Raw genomic sequence first — 12,726 nt, 5'->3', positions numbered from 1 at the left:
TTTACGATTATTTTTAAATTTCTCATTATAACTTTTTATTGTATACTTAGGTATACACATTGTGCAATAAAAAGGAAAGCTTATTTTCTTAACTTTAAAATGGTGTATTGTAAAATATTCTAGGTCTGTTTTTAAACAAGATATATGTTTTTTCATAGTTTGACATATACACATGCAATAGGTCCCACTAAGTTGGAACCATATGGAAAACTTTTTATTATTAACTTTATGAAAAAAATTATTCTTTATAAAATGCTCTGCATAGTCTAAAACCTAAGATGTAATTATCAGATATAAAATTTTATCAATAGTGTACGAGGTATGTTAAAAAATATGAATTTAGCTCAAGAGTAAAGTACCTTTATATTCCACAATATCGAAAAGTGTTATCAAGAAAAGTTATTTGGAATTAAAAATTATGTTACAGTATGCAATTATATTCTTCTAATTGAAAAAATAAAAAAAATTTAAATTTTTTCTCAAATTACGGATCCCCTTGGATATCCCACGGATATCTTGTTTAAAAATAGCCCTAGAGGTGATTGCAATACAACATTTTAAAGTAAAGAAAATAAGCTTTTTTTATTCTAAAATGTATATACTTAAATGTACAAGAAAAAAAGTCATAATGAGAAATTTAAATAAATACACATAAAAAATATCAAAAATCATTAAAAGTATAAAAGCTTGAAAAAGCATAACTTGTTTAAAAATAGTCGTACGACCTTACACAGTAGACAATTTTAAAGGCAATTGACTTCTCTTTTTACTAAATGTACCATTGCATATACCTAGAAATGCGTAGAAAAAAGTTACAGAACAATGTTTGCGAAATAATGGGGAAAATTTCTCAAAAATTGTGTGAGCGGCAAATTTTGAAAAATTCTATTTTGGAAACTATAAATCCTAGAGTCTTCTACCAAACGTCATTTTAAAAAGAATGGATGGAAGTAATTTTTCGCTGAAGCAATACCTATACCTATATCCACGTGGAAAGAAATTATTGGGCTAAAAACAAAATTACTTTCTTTTGTGTTTTTTATTGCTTTTCTTTTGAATGTATTTTTGTAAAAAAAATACTTTTGACTTAAAAATATGATATTTCGATAGTAAATTTATCCTGGAACAATTTTCCGTTAGAAGTGTTTGTACCAAAAGTGAATGGAACTCACCCTAATTCACCCTGTGCCTAGGGACTAATTCACCCCTTTCTTAAAAACGCACCCATTTAAATGGTAGCACTCCGCGGTTTTTTCAAACATAGATGTCCGTTGACCATATGAGACAATAAAATCCCGTTAACGTTGTAGTTCCTTTTAGCTCTCTTATTTTGAACATAAACAATAGCCTACTTTTCGTTTCTCAATGTGTGTCCCAGGTAGCTAACTTTGATGATCTTTAGCAGCTCCCTATCTGTACCTATTTTCTATTCTCCTTAGAACATTTTCGTTGGTGGTGTGGGTTGTCCAAGGTATTTTCAAGAAAAATGCACGAGGAAAATAAAATTCCTGTAGCTGGCTGTATACCATAAATCACAAAAAATACAGGGTCCTTTATAAAAGGTATGTTTAAAAGACCTCAATAAGGGTTACGTCACAAAACAAAACGTTTTCGAATTAACAAGTAATCCATCATCAATGTTAAGTCACGCGTGAGCCACCAAAAAGTTATGGGTAAAAAGACTTTAAAAGTTATAAGATTAGATCTTATGATACTACAAATTATGATTAAAATAGGTGGATGTTGCAAATATTCCTGGATATTACCCAGGGCAACACAGGACTCTAACCCACGTGGATGCGATATGAGAGGGATGAACTTCACATATTGAAAATTGAGTGTCAACGACACGAAAATTTAGTTGACACTCTATTTTCAATATGTGAGGTTCATCCCTCTCATATCACATCCACGTGGGTTGTGTTGTCCTGGGTAATATCCAGGAATATTTGCAACATCCACCTATTTTAATCATAATATGTAGTATCATATAAGATCTTATCTATAACTTTTAAAGGGTTTTTACCCTTAACTTTTTGGTGGCTCACGCATGTATGCTATTGACTTAACACTGATGATGGATTACTTGTTAATCCGAAAACGTTTTGTTTTGTGACGTAACTCTTATTGGGGTCTTAATATACCTTTTACAAAGGATCCTATATTTTTTGTATTTTCAAGATTTTTCAATAAAGTCAGATTTCTAACTTATTCATCAGCGTTATGTTGAGCGTCCAGACCTCTGTTCCACACAAAAGTATTCACCATACTTTTTAGGAAGATTATTTTTAAGGAAAATTATTATGTTCCGAAATTTTGAAGTTAGATGAAACTGAATAATATTCCGCGGTCGACTTAAAAGTCGCCAGCGTATTGAGGCATCTTTGCTCGTTCAAACAACTACTCTTGTACGTGATGCAATGTTCATAAAGATCTTTTAGAAACTTGTGGTACTTATATAACACTGGCCAGTTCCACTAGAAACTATAATTTTTGGAAAGCTAGCGTGAATTAAAGGAATATGCAAAATTATATAAAAATTGTATTGAAAAATAACTATTCGAACTTGACGCAGTTTTGAAGTTATAAATATTAGCCACCAGAACTTCATTGGATGATAGTTGTAGGCCTTCTTCTTCTTTTGATATAGACATTACTTTGTCTGTTTTTCAATGAGCCTCCAGTAAGTTGTCATTCCATCTTTTTCGTGGTCTTCCCACTGATCGTCTTCCTATTGGGGAACCGTCTCTCGCCGTCCTTACTACTCTATTTGTTGTTATTCGGCTTATGTGGTCGTTCCATTCTACTCTTCTGCTTTTCACCCAGTTATTAATGTTGTCCACCTTGCATCTCCTTCGTATATCTGCACTTCTAGCTCTATCCCACAGCGTCTTACCATCGATTTTTCGCAATGTTTTCATCTCTGCTGTTTCTAGCATTCTTTTTGTCCTTTCTGTATCAGGTCGTGTTTCTGCCGCGTATGCCATTATTGGTCTGATGACTGTTTTGTAAATTCTGCCTTTCACTTCTTTTCCGATGTTTTTATTTCTCCATATTGTTTGATTCAGGCAACCTGCGGCTCTGTTTGCTTTATTCACCTGATCTTCCACTTCTGTTTCGAGCTTTCCGTAGCTGCATAGTGTGATGCTTAGATATTTAAACTCATACGTTGTAAATACATTGTAATACGTTGTAGATATGTTGAAAATCATCTTCACTTTGAGAGATTAGTATTGCGTCGTCTGCATAGCAGATTATTTTAAGTTGTTTTTCTCCCATTTGGTATCCTTTTTTTGTTCTTACTTTTTTTATTATTTCGTCCATGATCAGGTTGAACAATAGAGGACTCAGGAAATCTCCCTGCCTTATCCCATTGCCAGCTTCAATTGGGCCAGTTAGTTCTTCATCTACTTTTACTTTTATTGTGTTGTTCTGGTAGATATTTTCGATCGTTTTAATTATTTCTAGAGGTACCTCTCTTGTACAATAAATGGACAACGTCCTTTAATTTGACCCTGTCAAATGCCTTCTTAAAGTCCACGAAACATAAGTATGCCGGTATGTTGTATTCTAACGATTTTTCTTGAATCTGCCTCATTATAAATATAGTGTCGGTGCATGATCTTCCCGACCTAAAACCTTGTTGTTCTTCTGCTAATGTTATAATTTTATCAGTTTTTTTGTTATCACTTTGGTCGTTAATTTTAGTGTTGTGTTTAATAAATTAATTTCTCTGTAATTCTCCGGGTCCGATTTTTCTCCCTTTTTGAAGAGAGGCATTAGGATGCTTGATCTCCATTCTTGTGGTATTCTGTTTTGTTCTATTATTTTTTGGATTAGTTTTAATAATTGTTTGGTCAGGTCTTGTCCTCCATACTTTACGAGTTCATTCGATATTTTGTCCTCTCCTGGTGATTTTCTATTTTTTAATTTCCTTAATGCTTCCGTTACCTCTGCTTCTTCAATATTTATTTCTTCGTTTGTTGTCACTTCAGGTGTTCGAAGTTCGTTATTCGTGCAGAAGTTTATCATCAGTTCTCCATTTTCGTTTTTGACATTCTCATTATGTTTTTCTTTAATTCCAGGTATTACTTGGTTGCCTATTCGAGCGTTAAAATCCCCCAGTATTATCAACTTTCCTCTAACTCGATCTACTACTTGTTGCAATTGATCATAGAATATTTCCCTTGTTGTTTGGGGCTTACTATTTTCTGGGCCGTATACTCCGATGATGTTCAGGTCTTCCTTCTCCATTCTAATTTATAGTTGTAGGTAACCTAGTTAATATCCTTTGAAAGCATATGGTATAACCTTCTACACCTCATAATACACGACAAAATTGCAGAGGTCCAGGCCTACCCTGGTTCCGAAATTTTCGGAAGTGGTATCAAGACACTACCGCTAGTCGGTTTAGAGCTGCCATAAACAAAGTTATTATCGCCAATATGATCGCCAACGTTCGATAATCGATCAAGGTACTGAAAGAAGAAGTAAGCATATGCTTTTAAGATCTGAAAAATGTAGCGTTAAATGGGCAAAAAGGTTTAATCTTCGAGGACAAAAATAATACATGGTGAAACGCACTTTTGTTGGGAACAACTGCAGGAAATTACTTTCTTGACATTCTTAGAAGGTTTTGTTGATTAAACTCTGTTCCATTTATTTAATGCTTTTATGATTTCAATAAAGAAGTTTTTTTCTTTTTGAAGTTATACTTCTTTAGGCGCTATTGAGAGTAAAATTTCGTAATTCTGCGCGCATGCGCACACAGACAGTATGGTATAAACGTTATACGGGATATGATTGGGTGTTAAATCATCTGTCAATAATTGTTCAATATAGAGATTTTGGATAAACAAATTAATGTTGTGTATATTAGTTTTTATTGTTGTGATGGCAGAGAAAAATGCAAGTTTATAATATTGTAGTGACTTTTTAAATAGTTTTTAAAAGCGACAGGTACGTAATAATTGTAAATGTTTCAGTATCCTAATAAAAAATTTCATAGGTAGGACCTACCTATTCTGAAAATTTAAAAAGAACCTACTAAAATAGTATGTAATGCTTTGATTTACATATTTGATTACCATCAAAATTTCTAGCAATATTCACCTAATATATTGTTTTGTTACTCTATGTTTTGTTGTATTCTAATATTTCTTTCAATTCTAAATAATTTCAATTCAAAATCAAAATAATTTGGTTAAATTCAGAACCGTCAAAAGTTTAATCCGTTTAATTAGTGGATATTCGCACATGATGACACATGGTCTCCGTGGGTAGAAGTTTAAGGTGAATGAATTTCAATACTAACTGCGATGATAAGCGGGTTAGAACCCCAATGGAAACTTTTATTTTTGAAGTTATACTTCTTTACAATCGGGGGTGAAATTTTATAATTCACTGGCGCATGCGCAGACACACAGGGTCAGGGACAGGGACAGACGCGTTGCTAACCTTTCAAATTATGTATGTATCAGCGCAAATAAGTCACTAAAAGAATATATTAGTGCTATTAATCTTCTTCCTCTTCCTTCTTTTATGTAGGCTTTAAAGCCTGTTTCTTCTTCAATATTAGCCTCCTAAATTGTTTAAGGTATCGCACCATCTTTTTCTTGGTAGGCTAATACTTCTTCGTCCATTTGGTGACTTATGTCGTGCTATTCGTAATATCCTATTCTCTGCCATTCTACTAATGTATTCGTTCCACTCGTGTTTCCGTTTTGTCACCCATCCATTTATGTCTTCTACATTGCATGATCTTCTTGTTTTCGTTTCTCTCCCTATCCAACAGACTTTTCCCTGATATTCGTCGGAGTATTTTCATATCTGTTGTTTCTAGTAGTCGTCTCGTTTGAGATGTGCCAGGTCTTGTCTCCGCCGTGTATGTCAATATAGGTCTAATTGCTGCTTTATAGATTCTTAGTAAATGTTCTTAGTAGAGTGTTCTTAGTAAATGTATTATTTATTATAATTTTTGGGTCTTTGGATTTGTCTTCGCCGGGCATAAGATAATAAAATATCCATTTTTATACTTCACTTTGATCTATTTGTCACCGTGATGTGTAATTATATCCGACACGTCAATAGCACGGGGCTTCATAGCTCGGTTGGTATAGCATTGGACCAGAGATCGAGAGATCGCGGGTTCGAATCCCGGATGATTCATATTCATTTTTTTTGGTATTGTTAAGTTTTGGTTAATTTTTGGTAATTATTGTTAATTTTTGGTATTGTAACTGTTAAGTATATTTATTTCGTTGAAATTATAAAATATAATAGAAGTATAACTTCTTACGTGCGTACAAAGTACACACACACATTCGAAGACGTTAAAGGAAAGTCATAAAAACAATATTTCCAATTTTCTCGAAAGTTTCTTACAAAGACTGGAACAAGCCTGGAACTACGCAACTAATGACAAAAATGCAACTCCCTATATGATTGGGTTCAATTCAATAATTTCCTGGCTGTCTGGGTACAAGATTTATGCCTGGTTGAACCAACAGATCTTAGGGTAAGACGTGGCTTAAGCTCAGCTTACCAAACATAAGCGTTGCACCATTGAGTCTTAAATCAATTTTCAGCTTGACACAATGGTTATCCACGTGGATTGCATCTTAAACTTATCAGCTAAGACGTGCTAAGAGAGACGAGCCCTATTCATAAGCTGAGCTGGGCTAAGCTGGAGCTTAAGATTTGTTGGTGCAACCAGGCATTAAAGCCTAAAAATTTTAAAGTTAATAATAATGTAGTAACTTATAAGTTAAAGAGGTAATGAGGATATAAGTACAAGGTGCTTCAGGACGAACTTACACTACCTATCGGAAACCACTTACACCATTTTATGAAAATTGTTTTATGGGGATTACAAGTTATGACAAATTATGATACTTAAACAAAATGTCTACACTTCCGGCTATAGCGGAACATTTACCATTTATTGTTAATATTGTAATTGTTGTTCGTATTTGTATTAAAATGAAAAATTACTAAATTACCTTTGTATTCATTATTCTGAACAAACCACTGACCACCACACACCAATAACGCAGCACTAATGAGAGCAGACAGATATGCAAAAGCCCAATCCAAAGTGGTTTTATTGCATCTGCATTTTACTAAATCAATATAATTTTTCTTTCTAGATACGATCTCTTAAATTAAATTTCACTATGATGCTCATCGTCATGAACACCTTGATAAGCATAATTTATTTTTATAATACATGTTGAACGCTTACATGATTTTCTTCCTAAAACTTTCAAAGAAGGAGATAGGTCATTAGAAGGTGTAAGATGAAATGTACAGCATAGACTAACAGTTTACTTTTATAACTCGTTTTGGCAAAACAATGTTTTTTACTTGACTTTAAAAATATAAAATTTAGTAGACTTAGCTAAGGAAACATCAGTAAAATCCTTTATAAAAGGTATATATTTAAAATCCCTAAAAAGGGCTACATCACGATCACATAACTAATTTTCGATTGGTTTACCAATCATCATCAGTGCTTACGTGAAATTTACATGCTAACCACCAAGATATAATTTTATAAGAATATGTGGGTCAAAGCCCTGTACAAGTATTCCGTCAAGGAAGCATGGGTTGAAAATGCTAACTTAAGCATGGATGTTTAAAATATTTTACTAATATGCCCCAGGTAACATCTGAGCTGTGATTTGACTTGTTCACATGGTGAAAGTATGGCAGCAAGTTTCACTTGAATAAATTGAAACCAAGCCCTAACACTCCATTGTTCTTCAGTGCACAGAATGGCTTGAATAGTATACAGAAAGGAGAAAAGCTCCCCTGAATTTATTAGAAGAACAATGCACCTAAACCTATGATTATATTTCAAGGTTTTCGTACTTGCAGAAAGCATCAAACATAATAACACACAGATACCCCAGGCTGTGGGTGAAAAAACGTGATATAATTCAGGAATTTTTGAAACCTATCAGGTGTTGTAAAGGACGATGCTAGGAATAACTTCTACTAAAATGTAACCAAAAATATTGTGCGCTTTTTTTTTAATTGCGATTTTCATTTGTTAAATTTGCAATTTTTAATGATTTTTAATTTTGCAGCTTAGGATATTGATTTTAGAGAAAAACTTTTTAATAGAAAGTTGTAGTAAATTAAAAAACCTACAATTTAAGGTACGGTAGGTTTAATTTAGTTAATTGGTTATTGCAAAACAGCCTGCGAAAAGTCCAAAATGATCGTTTTTTACAATTGCATTATTTATTGTACAAATATTTTTTTTTTATTTTTTAAAGCTTTAAAATGAAGATCTTTCAATTCCAAACATAAAAAAAATTGTAAAGCCAGATTCACGAATTCGTTGCTTAGATATTATAAATTGTTTATCCCAAGAGGTCAAATGTCGAAGGCTATAACTTTAAAAAAAAATCATAGAGAGTTGGTGAAACATCCAATCTGCTTCTAAAGAGTTATATTTTCATATTCTGATGTAAATAAATGCGTAAAACATTTTTAAACCTCTAATTTTTGGGTTTGAAAATAAGGGGGCAAATTTCGTTATAAACATTTAGAGCTGAAGCGGCCCTGTACATCCTATGAGTTTTAACTTACAGATTATTGTTGCTGAAGATGAAACGAAGATTTATAAAAAAATAAAAAATTTCTACGACCAAGTGAAGCCGAGATAATTTTTGGGTTTTAAAATAAGGGGGCAAATTTCGTTATAAACATTTAGAGCTGAAGCGGCCCTGTACATCCTATGAGTTTATAACTTACAGATTATTGTTGCTGAAGACAAAACGAAGATTTATAAAAAAATAAAAATTTTCTACAACCAATTGAAGCCGAGATAATTGTTTATTTTTTTTTTCTTAAATCGTAGTGCCTTTATTTATAACAATTAAGAAATTATTTTACAGTCATTGACTAAATAAAGACTTATATTATTTTACAATAAAAATTATAATAAAATATAATTGCATTTAATTATTAAAAATTATTTTTAAAATCGGTGCTTTTGCAAGCGAATTTTGCAAATCGCCCGGCTCGCTTCAAATCCGCGCGCTCGGAAAATTTTTACGTAACTTGTATTAAATTTTGATAGAAAACAATTTAATAATATTACCATTATAATATAAAGTCTATTTACCACTGTATTTGTTTTTATTGATAAACTTTTATATGTGAAATCTAAAACGAATAGTCACTACAAGAAGAAAAAGTTTTATATTGTATATTATAGTAAGAAGTAACATTATTATGGGCCATTCCACGAACATACGCCTGTTTTGGATAACTTCGACAACGAATATTTTACTGTGCAACATAAGAAGTACGAAAGTAAATGGCGCTAATAATTATTCCAATAAACAACAATGTAATTTTCACTTTACTTTCGTTCTTCTTATTTTGCACAGTAAAATATTCGTTGTCGAAGTAATCCAAAACAGGGGTATGTTCGTGGAATAGGGTATATTATAATTATATAACAATGAAAAAATTAAAAATATAGTTATATATTTCATATATATGTATCATTTTTGTAATATTATTTCTTCAGAAATTAAATTTCACATATAAAAGATTATCAAGAAAAACAAATACAGTGGTAAATAGACTGTATATGGTAATATTATTAAATTGTTTTCTGTCAAAATTTAATACAAGTTACGCCAGTATTCGGCCGCTCGCAAAAGCACCGATTTTAAAAATAATTTTTAATAATTAAATGTAATTATATTTTATAATAATTTTTATTTTAAGATAATATAAGTCTTTCTTTAGTCAATGACTGTAAAATAATTTCTTAATTGTTATAAATAAAGGCACCACGATTTAAGAAAAAAAAAAACAATTATTTCGGCTTCAGTTGGTTGTAGAAAATTTTTATTTTTTTATAAATCTTTGTTTTGTCATCAGCAACAATAATCTGTAAGTTAGAAATTCATAGGATGTACAGGGCCGCTTCAGCTCTAAATGTATATAACGAAGTTTGCCCCCTTATTTTCAAACCCAAAAATTATCTCGACTTCAGTTAGTCGTAGAAATTTTTTATTTTTTTATAAATATTCGTTTCATCTTCAGCAACAATAATCTATAAGTTAAAAACTCATAGGATGTACAGGGCCGCTTCAGCTCTAAATGTTTATAACGAAATTGCCCCCTTATTTTCAAACCCAAAAATTAGAGGTTTAAAAATGTTCTACGCATTTATTTACATCAGAATATGAAAATATAACTCTTTAGACGGAGATTGGATGTTTCACCAACTCTCTACGATTTTTTTTTTCAAAAAGTTATAGCCTTCGACATTTGATCTCTTGGGATAAACAATTTATAATATCTAAGCAACAAATTCGTTAATCTGGCTTTACAAATTTTTTTTATGTTTGAAATTGAAAGATCTTTATTTTAAAGCTTTAATAAATAAAAAAATATATTTGTACAATAAATAATGCAATTGTAAAAAACGGCCATTTTGGACTTTTCGCAGGCTGTTTTGTTTACCATACCTCAAATTGTAGCTTTTTTAATTTACTACAACTTTCTATTAAAAAGTTTTTCTCTAAAATCAATATCCTAAGCTGCAAAATTAAAAATCATTAAAAATTGCAAATTTAACAAATGAAAATCGCAATTAAAAAAAAAGCGCACAATATTTTTGGTTACATTTTAGTAGAAGTTATTCCTAGCATCGTCCTTTACAACACCTGATAGGTTTAAAAAATTCCTGAATTATATCCTGAAATCGACCTATTTTTCACTCACAGCCTGGGGTAAGAGACTTTAACTTATTACGTCAGGGAAATAAGGCAAAAATATACCATGTTCGGGACACTTGAGCAGCCAGATTGCAAATAGGTTTTTTTGGGTACTATATACCTAAGCATTATAAATACAAAAATGTCCGTCACAGTTCGGACGATAATTATAGTTATTAGCAAATAAGTGTCAAAAATGGCAGTTTTTTCGTTTAAATCGCCACAGGTAAAAATACGGTAATTAAATATTTTATTTATAGTATCCTTATTTTAGTAGATGAGCAAAGGTTAAAAATGGCAGTTTTTGAATTTTAGTAAGATCATTTGTTACTTCGAAAATTTCAAAATAAAACTAAAATTTCGAAAATAAAAAATTTGCTATAACTTTTGGCGAAAATGGCCTTTAGACTTTCATATTCCATGAAAAGTTGAGTCAAACAGTCCATATAATGCACAAAAAAGTTTAAGACGATTCGTCAATTAGTTTAAATTTTATTCAATTTGTTTATCCCAAAGAGCTTTTTTTTTGCAACGTTATTGTTCAGAAAATAAGAATGATATAGCAGTTCTGTGGAAACCACGTGAAAGAATAATAGTTACGTTTTCAACGAATTTAAAAAAAATCAATAAAAAGTCATTTTTATCATTCCGAAAACATTTTACTATAGTAGAGTCATTTTGGCTTATAAACAATTTCAATACCTTTGTTAATATTGACTCTAGATTAAAACAACTTTGGGATTTGAAAACTGGTATTTTTACACGAATTTAAAAAAAAAAAACTTTTCGTCTAAGTTAATTACGGTCAAAGTTAGCCACTTTTTTATTTAATGCATAGCTACTTTGTTTATAACAATTAAGCAACCTAACTAGCGCCATTTTGAAGCATATAGTTTATAGTTTATGTGTAAAAGTTTGAGTGAACTTTGAACTTCAACAAAGTGGTTAATAAAGCTTTAAAAATTACGTCCTAACAAAATCGATCCGTGGTCGGTGGAGGGGAATTATTAAAATCCGTGACTCAAAAAATGAAATTGATTCTTCAAACATATGCTGCGATTAACATCTCCGGAGCTTGTTGATGGATTTTGATCATAACTTTTTCAATTTGTATGTACTCGTAGTGTTGTAGAGTACGTTATGTACACATATCCCCACCTAACATTACAAAATGTTAGGGGGAACCCCCTTATCACTCAGGGATATGAAAAATAGATTACGACCGATTTTAAGACCTACCAAATATTCATATATAATTTCATAAAAATCGGTCAAGCGGTCTCAGAGGAGTATGCCAACTAACACTGTGACGGGAGAATTTTATTGATGCAAATATATAGATGGCTATTAACAAATGGGGGTTGGTAATAGAAGAGTGAAAATTAAGGGTTGTATGTATTTTTTAGTTCTGCACCATATAAAATTAAGGTAGACAATTTTTTGCAAAAAAAAAAAATAAAAAAAAATGTCAGGGGGCAAGCCCTTTATAATTTATGGGTATTTATGGGAAAAATAGATTAAAACCTATTCTCAGTCCTACGGGATATACTTGAAAAATTTCATAAAAATTGGTCCAGCCGTTTCGGAGAGGAGTATGGTAACAAATATTGTTACAGGAGAAGTTTATGTATATACAAGTAACTGTGAATTAAATAATAAAAGTGGCTAACTTTGACCGCATTTAACCTAAGCGAAAAGTTTTTTTTGAAAATTTGTGTAAAAATACCAGCTTTTAAAATCCCAAAGTAGATTTACTCTACAGTCAATATTACCAAATCTATTCAAATTGTTTTTAAGCCAAAAATGGCTGTACTTGAGTAAAATGTTTTAGGAATGATAAAAATGACTCTTGATTGATTTTCTTAAATTATTTGAAAATATAAGTATTCTTCTTTCATGTCGTTTCCACAAAATTGCTGTACCGTTATTATTTTCTGAACAATAAAAAAAGCTCTTTGGGATAAACAAATAGAATAAA

This window comes from Diabrotica virgifera, chromosome 5 (genome assembly GCF_917563875.1).
Source record: "Diabrotica virgifera virgifera chromosome 5, PGI_DIABVI_V3a".
Taxonomy (NCBI): Eukaryota; Metazoa; Arthropoda; class Insecta; order Coleoptera; family Chrysomelidae; genus Diabrotica; species Diabrotica virgifera.
This window is presented reverse-complemented; position numbering follows the sequence as displayed.